Source organism: Sphaerodactylus townsendi, linkage group LG06 (assembly GCF_021028975.2).
Source record: "Sphaerodactylus townsendi isolate TG3544 linkage group LG06, MPM_Stown_v2.3, whole genome shotgun sequence".
NCBI lineage: Eukaryota > Metazoa > Chordata > Lepidosauria > Squamata > Sphaerodactylidae > Sphaerodactylus > Sphaerodactylus townsendi.
In genome coordinates this window covers 97,316,106-97,324,049 of record NC_059430.1, presented here as the reverse complement: position 1 = coordinate 97,324,049, position 7,944 = coordinate 97,316,106, and the positions used below count along the sequence as shown (strand labels likewise).

General features: G+C 46.2%; 1 protein-coding gene across 3 annotated transcripts in view; it reads left to right on the top strand.

Moving 5' to 3' along the window:
• The first annotated feature begins 3,130 nt into the window (after positions 1-3,130).
• Positions 3,131-7,944, top strand: part of DLGAP3 (DLG associated protein 3) — a 61,624-nt gene continuing 56,810 nt past the window's right edge. For all 3 annotated transcript variants that reach the window (XM_048500459.1, XM_048500458.1, XM_048500457.1), the window contains exon 1: positions 3,131-3,248. The gene's annotated coding sequence lies outside the window, so the exon portion shown is untranslated. The remainder of the gene's footprint in view (positions 3,249-7,944) is intronic.

Below are 7,944 nucleotides of genomic sequence, written 5' to 3'. Positions count from 1 at the left end.
ATGACGTGCGCTGAGGGGGCGCGAGAGTGGCGCACAGCAGAAGGTGAGTGGGGAAAGCCCCAGGGACTACTAGCCATTGTGACTAGAGAATCTCCACATGCAGAGGTAGTCATCTTCTGAATACTAGCACTAGGAGGCGCTATTGAGGGAAGACATGCGTTGCTGGTACAACAGGATGCAGGACTAGACTGACCACTTGTCTGATTCAGCAGAGTTCTTATGTTTTCTTGAAGGGCAGAAATAAGTTTCCTCTGGCAAATTGCCCCAAGCAAATTTCTGCATGGAGGAATTCTCCAAACCATCAGTCTCTGAACATTAACTATCTTTATCTAGCATCCTCCTGTAATTAAGTTTCAGTACTGAACACAATTTAAGAGCTGGCATGCTGATATCATAACTGATATTTGGTATCTGACATCTGATAGTGCATCAAAAAAGTGAGTGCAGTTTCATACTGGATGCCCCTCTCCCCAAAAAACTATTGAGAGATGCCAAAAAGCCTAAAATGTTGAAATTGCAAAATTTCACATTTTAAAACCTGAGTTCAAAATTCACCAAATTTTGAATACTGGAGAATGTTTTTTCAGCCCTGGTCTCATGCTGGTATAAAAATGTGTCCTCAGATTTGGTTCCTCAGTCCCTAGTCGCACCATCTGCAAATGACTGCAAGTTACATGACACATAGCCTAGGACAATGGTGGTGAACCTATGGCACGGGTGCCAGAGGTGGCACTCAGAGCCCTCTCTGGGGGCACGCGCAAACAGAGTTCATCCTGTGGGGGGGAAATTGCCCTCCTCCACACACATCTAGGGTGGCCTGGGCCGCTGGGCTCGATTATTACCATTAAACCTAAGACCTAGTTTTGGGGAAGCAGTGTAGGTAACCCCGTTAAGCTGTTAAACCCCACTGATTTTCATGCGAAGAACTAAAGCACAATCCTTTCCCTGGGAGTAAGCTCAGTTGCTGGCAATGGGGCATGCTTCTGAGTAAACCCTCCTAGGGTCGTGATTCACCTGTTCGAAGAGTTGCACAGTTGCTTCAAAGCAAACCCACTGACTACCACCAAACTTACTCTCGAGTAACGCACGCCTCGGAGCCAACTGTTTTTTTCTAAACTAAAACCTCAGTATTCAGTTAAATTGCCGTGTTGGCGTTTTGCGATAGATAAGTGGATTTTGGGTTGCAATTTGGGTTAGGGTCTCAAAAAGGTTAGCTATCACTGGCCTAGGACCAAAGCAGCTTCAGGCTTGTACACACATACAGGTTATCTCCATTGACAAGCAATGGGTCTGATAGGGAAAGCAGCCTGTATAGCCCAACCTTATCAGATCTCAGAAGCTACGCAGGGTCAGTACTTGGAACGGAAGACCTCCAAGGAGGATTCTGCAGAGGAAGGCAATGATAAACCACTTCTGCTTCTTAGGCATTTTCCCCACAGCCAACATATCCTGTGTTAAGGAGGTGAAACATCTCGGTTCGACCATGACTTCCGGGTCTAACACGGGCCCGCCCCACAAGATTTCCGCTCCCATGCAAACACTGTGGGAGACGAACAGGTTTATTTTTCCCGCCTTGCCACCTGCAGCCAATCAGAACATCGGAAAAATGGGACAGTTCGCGCATGTGCGGCAACAGTCGGCAAGGAAAATGAAACTAAACTGTGGGCTGTGCAAGTTCTTCCTCCCGGCCTGAACACGCTGACGGGCTGCCATGCGGAGGGAGAAACCGAGATACAAACATCCCAATATGTATGATCCCGGTTTCCCTCCGAGATAGGTTGACAGTGGGGGAAAGGTTCTCAGTCACTTTGAAAGCCCCTTGCTAGGGTTGCCAGAAGTTAGCTGTGACTTAACAGCACTAATTTTTTCATTTTGTTTTTGCTGCCATGTCACAGCTGGATTGTGATAACCCCGTTTCCAAAGCAAGAAATGGTTTGTCATTGCTTACCTCTATGTTTTATGACCTTGGTATTCTCTGTAGGTCTCCCATCCAAATACTAACTAGAGTCAGGGCTGAGAGGGTGACTGGCCTGGCCCCAGGCTGCCCAGCAAGCTTCCATGACACACACACGATACACACATAGATCATTCCTTAGGTCAGTTATCATAGTTAATAAATGATGTTCTTGTATGTACCAAGAAGTAGTGCTGAGCAAATGTCTCCAAGGATTGCTCTAGCATAGGTGTCAAACTTGCGGCCCTCCAGATGTGATGGACTACAGTTCCCATCATCTGTAGAACTGTAGTCCATCACATCTGGAGGGCCACGAGTTTGACACCTGTGCTCTATAGAATGGAACCTTAGGATCCAACCCAAAGCCAGTAAGGGTCAGACAAGAGTATCCTATGCGAACAGAGGGAATGTACCAAAGCTCCCAGATATTCCAGCCATCACTTTTTCTCATTTCCTTGGTTCCTTCCCAGGTAAATCCTTGCATTGCCCTTTGAAAGGTCAGGTGTCATATTTAAATGCTTTGATGTAAAGCAATAAAACTGTAACTCTGTAAGGTCCAGTTCTCTTTCTTGAATCTTTATACATTATGTCTCTGAGGGAGCAAGACAATGCATGTCTAGCCCATATGCGCGTAACTTCTGTGCACAGGTGCCAGGCAACGCACAGCGTACCGTTTCACACTTTACTGCTGACAAAGCATATTTTCAACTTTTGGGAGAATACTGTAGCACAGCTGGGATTTTTGAAAAGACAGAAGAATCAATACTTTTAAAACCAGAAGAATCAATACTTTAAAAAAATTAATTAGTGCAACATGCAGCACCCGGAATAAAACCTGCAGCAGTGTGTAAAAGATTGGGGAGGGGGCTTGGGTAGTAATCCTGACCTCATTACGATTTGGTTTTAGAACAGATATTTTGAGGGCTAAAAGGCATTTTATGTGTGACATGAGTTGGGTCATGGGTGCTTAACCCAGCTGTCAGTCACATGCTCACACAGGGACTAACCTTTTTTTAAAAAAAAACACCCTATGCAAATGTTGTATAGGGAAAGGGGGGACTTCAGGCTTTCCTCCAGCACCATTTTTGTCGGGAGAAACTGACATGAGGGTGGTCTGTTTTCCCCTTCCTCAGGCCCTGGGATGGACACATGGAGTCTGAGGAAGGACCAAATAGGCCTCCTGGAGCCATTTCCACTGGCCAAAATAGCACAAGAAAGAAACCTGAAATCACCCCTTCTCCCTTGCCAAGTTTGGAGCCATGTAGAAGGAAGAGAAATTGAGAGGTTTTTAAAGGTTAGTCCCTGTGTGAATATGTAACCAAGTTACCATGTAACATGTATTTAGGCCAACAAATAAAGTTGGTGTGAGAATCAGCTGCATACTTGTCCCTAGATCTATCCTGCAGAGTATGAGTTCCCAGAATTGTTTGTTTGTTCGTTTGCTCGTTCATTCATTCAAGTTGATCCCCCCCCCCCCCTCCCCAAGCATCGCAGGGCTCAGGGTGGCTAACATACATAGTTATAATCACATTAAAACAATATATTACTAAGTTCCAACATTTCAATTAAAACATTCAGTATAAAATTTCCCTGAATGTCAATTTAATCAATAAACATTGCCCACAGAATAAAACGTTCATTCCCACCGAAGGAGAGGGCATAAGGCAGGGCTAATATAGCACTTTCTTCATACGCTGTCAATTATAGCTTCGGCAAAACTCAAGACAGAGAAGAACTGTGCCATATCACATCACAGGGCTTGTTTTGCATTGCTACCCACAATCAGTCCGAACCCTGCAGCAGGTGACAGCCAAGATGGTGGGGTTGGCTGGTCTCTGGACCTGTTTGAGCCCAGCAAAGTCATTCATCAGCTTCTGCCTTTCTGAGCTGAATGCCATGCTGGAGAGAAGGGCTGGGAGGTTGTCAAATTGATTGATGGGGGCCTGGCTTCAAGTCTTCATTCATAAAGCTGGCTGAATGGTCCTGGGCAAGTCCCTTGCTCTCATTTAACCAACCACAAACTTTTCTGGGAAGGTGAGAGAAAGCCAATGTGGTGTAATGGTTAAGAGTGTTGGACTGGCATCTAGGAGATCCAGGTTTGAATCCTGACTAGTGCCATAGAGGCTTGCTGGGAGACCTTGGACCGGTCATGCTCTCTCAGCGTACCTCACAAGACTGTGGTAATGATAAAATGGGAGAGGAGAATGATGTCAGCTGCTTTCAGTTCCTATTGGAAGAAAGGCAGGGTATATAAATAAAATGACTTGGCAAGAGAATGGAAGGCAGCATGGCATAGCCCAGTCTTGTCAGATTTCAGAAGTTAAGCAGGGTCAGTATTGGTAGTGGAGACCTCCAAGGAAGTCTCTGCTGAAGAAGGCAAAGGCAAACCACCCCTGCTTCTCACTTGCCTTGAAATCCCCTTACTGGGTCACCATAAGTTGAGTGTGACTTGACAGCACTTTTCACGCACAAAACTTTACAAGTGATGCCCCGAGCATCTCAGAAGAAGGATATGGGATGATTGTGGTTACAAGGGCCAGGACCTTTACGGGCTTGGCCCCTACCTGGTGGAACAAGCTCCCCAGCGAGATCGGGGTCCTGCGGGGTTTGAATAGTTCCAAACAGGCTTTTACATCTGGCCAGCTGGGTCAGAATTGAATCAACGTTGTCTGTGACCTCCCAGGGATATGTTAAGGGCATGGGATGATGCCATCCGTTGTTATTGTTTTGAACGGTTTTATGTTTTTATGATTATTTGCTTTGTATGTTTTATCACTGCTGTTGTTCATTTGCCCTGAGCCCTGCTGAGAAGGGTGGGTTATAAATCGAAATATAAACAAAATACATAATGTTTTCTTTAAAAATTACACTGACTTATGTGAGCCACACGACAGTTCTCTTTTGCCTTCATGAACAATAAGTTTGCCAACTCCAGGGTGGGAGGTTTTGGGATGGAGCCTGAGGAGAAGAGGGATTAAGGAGAGACCTCAGCAAGGTATCATGCCACCCTCAAGGCAGCCATTTTCGCCAAAAGAACTGGTCTCTGTAGTCTGGAGATCAGCTGGAATTCCAGCGGATCTCTCGGCCCTGCCTGGAGCTTGGCAACGATCACAACGATCATCTTGCACTGACTAGTAAGGCATAGCATGGATGGATTAACTGCTGATGCCCTTTCTGAGGATGTGTGTGGTTTTACGCACTGGTTCTGTGAACTGGCTTGGCTTCATTTTATTGGCATACTTTCAAGGGTTTGAGCTGCTCTGTGGGTCTTTTATCGACTCATTTTATTGTGTTGTCCTTTGTTGTCTCAGTTTGTTTTGTTTTATTGCTTGAGTTGTCAGCTGCCTTGAGCAGGTCTGGAGAGGCAGCATCCAAATTTCCTAAATAAGTGAATCAAGAAATTCCCAAATAGAGATTTTTTTGACAATAATAAATCCCCAGAGGAGTCACCGAGAAAGTAGGATTGTCAAACTTCTGCTGAGCCAGCCCCAAAACCTCTATTCTGCTTGGTCTAAGTAACAAGGCTTAAAAAGTTAATTAGTGTCAGTGTGGTGTAGTGGTTAAAGTGTTGGACTAGGCTCTGGAAGACCCAGGTTCGAATCCTCACACTGCCATGGAAGCTTGCTGGGTGACTTTAAGCCATTCAAACATTCCTAGCTTAACCCAGCTCCCAGGGCTTTTCTTGGAGGAGGGAAGATTGAAATTGTCAGCCACTTAGAGGCCCCGTTGATGAGGAAAGTGGAATATAAATATCTGAACAACTAAGTAAATAACCAAATAACCAGCCAAAATTTTCCAGGTTCTACTCACAGCATACCAGATACCCCTCTTGCTCCACTTGTAAGATTTCAGCCTGCATCCTCCTTTTTGGCACGCCAGTTTCCATCCTGGCTCCACCCGATGCCTTCTAAATTTAGCCCTGGCTTTGTTCTTACTTGCTCATTTCCTCCAAACTTGACCCATGAGAGATCAGGTCACTCTCCCCATGTGAAGCTGACAAATCTACGAGAAGAAAGGTTAGCAGCAGAGGCATATGGGGGGGATGGTGCCCGGGGCAACACATGCTCAGGGCGGGGGCGCCCACTGCCCTTGCACCCCCTCCCACACCCCCTACCTTCCTTAGCCAGTGGAGGAGGGCAGCTGCAGTCCCGGACAGCCTGGCGGAGCTGGGCCTGGCAGGTTGCCCCTCGGCCCGGCCCCACCAGACTGCTTCGGCTGAAGCTGCTCCTTCTGCCAGAGGGACATGTGGGCACCTCTCCACAGGAGTGGTGTGGAGGTGATTTTGCACCCCCAACGTGACCGAATGGGTGGCACCCAGGTTAGCAGGCAGCACTGGTTTGAATTTTACCCAGTATACGGGGATCATCTAGGGTTGGCAACTCTGGGTTGGGAACTTCAAGAAGGTCTCCAGGTAGAGCCTGGGGAGGAGGGAGTTTGAGTAGGGAGGGATCTCATTGGGGTGTAACACCAGAATTTTCCCTCCCCCCCGCCCCAAACCATCCACTTTCTCAAAAGGAACTGATCTACATCATCTGGAAATCCACTGTAATTTCAGGAAATCTCCAGGCTTCACCTGGACATTGGCAACCTTATGGCTTTGTTATTTCCCACCCAGCCACAGCCATTCAATGTTGCAGAATCTTCTGCACTGGAATGGAAAACAACATCCTTTTAGCTTTAAATGGTCTTGTCTTCCACAGACACATTTATGTGAAAGCTCTCACGTGCCCAGTCTGGGCATTCTCAATTTTGTGACTATCTCATGGACCGGCTTCCCATTTAACAGACAAGGCTGGCGTCTCACCGATTCAAGGGTGCCTGTTGCTGTATTTGCTGCCCCTTCCGTTTTTAATGCTGCAGTTTTATATTTATGAATAATTGAGGCATGATTTGTGGCTTGCAGAAGCCTGAACGTGAAGCCCCAGTAAATCTACTCTGGGCATGGAGTGACCTTCTGCCTTTTTTTTTCAAAGCATGCAATGCCTCTCTCCCTCTCCTCTTTTCATTTTCTCTTTTCATTCATCCATTCATTCTGGCCTTCTTTTTTATGAGCAGCTAAAAATGAATTATGTATAGGTTTCTAAAAGGCAAAAAGAAGTGATAACGTTTTCTTAAGTTTGCTGTCACTTAAAGGTGATTGTTTTTCTCCTCAGTTCCCACTGTGGGATTTTATTAAAGGATAGGAAGACACTGACACAGAATTGCATCAAGGACTGTTAAATGTTTGAGGTCAGAAATACTGCGTGAGATTGCCAGTCAGCCATGGTGTCGTGGTTAAAGCGTTGGACCAGGATTTGGGAGACCCAGGTTTGAATCCCAGCTCTGCCACGGAAGCTTGCTGGGTCTCTCTCTCTCTCTCTCTCTCTCTCTCTCTCTCTCTCTCTCTCTCTCTCTCTCTCTCTCTCTCAGCCTAAGCTGAGAATTGCGGTGAGGAGAATTGTGGTGGAGGAGAATTGTGGTGGAGGAGAATTGTGGTGAGGAGAATTGTGGTGGAGGAGAATTGTGGCGAGGAGAATTGTGGTGAGGAGAACACAGAATTGTTGTGAGGAGAAAATGGAGGAAGTTCAGAATGGTACTGTAAGTCATATGGGATCCCCAGGCAAGAGAAAAGCAAAGTATAGAAATTTAAATAAACTCTGACACTTAGGAAGCCATTGATCTCAAGATTCTTCATAGATACCTCAAGAGGGTGGCCCAGATCCACTCATGACAGCCAAATCTATTCTGGTTCCACCAATAATACAGCTAATTTGGTCTTTTTCTGCTCTTATAATCTCTCCCGCAACACAGTTTCTGCCCTAGCTACACTCAGAAATAGCCAGATTCTTCCATGATCTGATCCACAATTTGCCATATTCAACAATCCACCCAGTTCCGCTCTGAATCCACCACCAGCCACCATATTCCACCCAAGCTCCACCCACAATCTGCCATATTCAACACCGGCTCCACCCACAATCCAGCCAAACATTCCTGGCTAGGCCCATGAC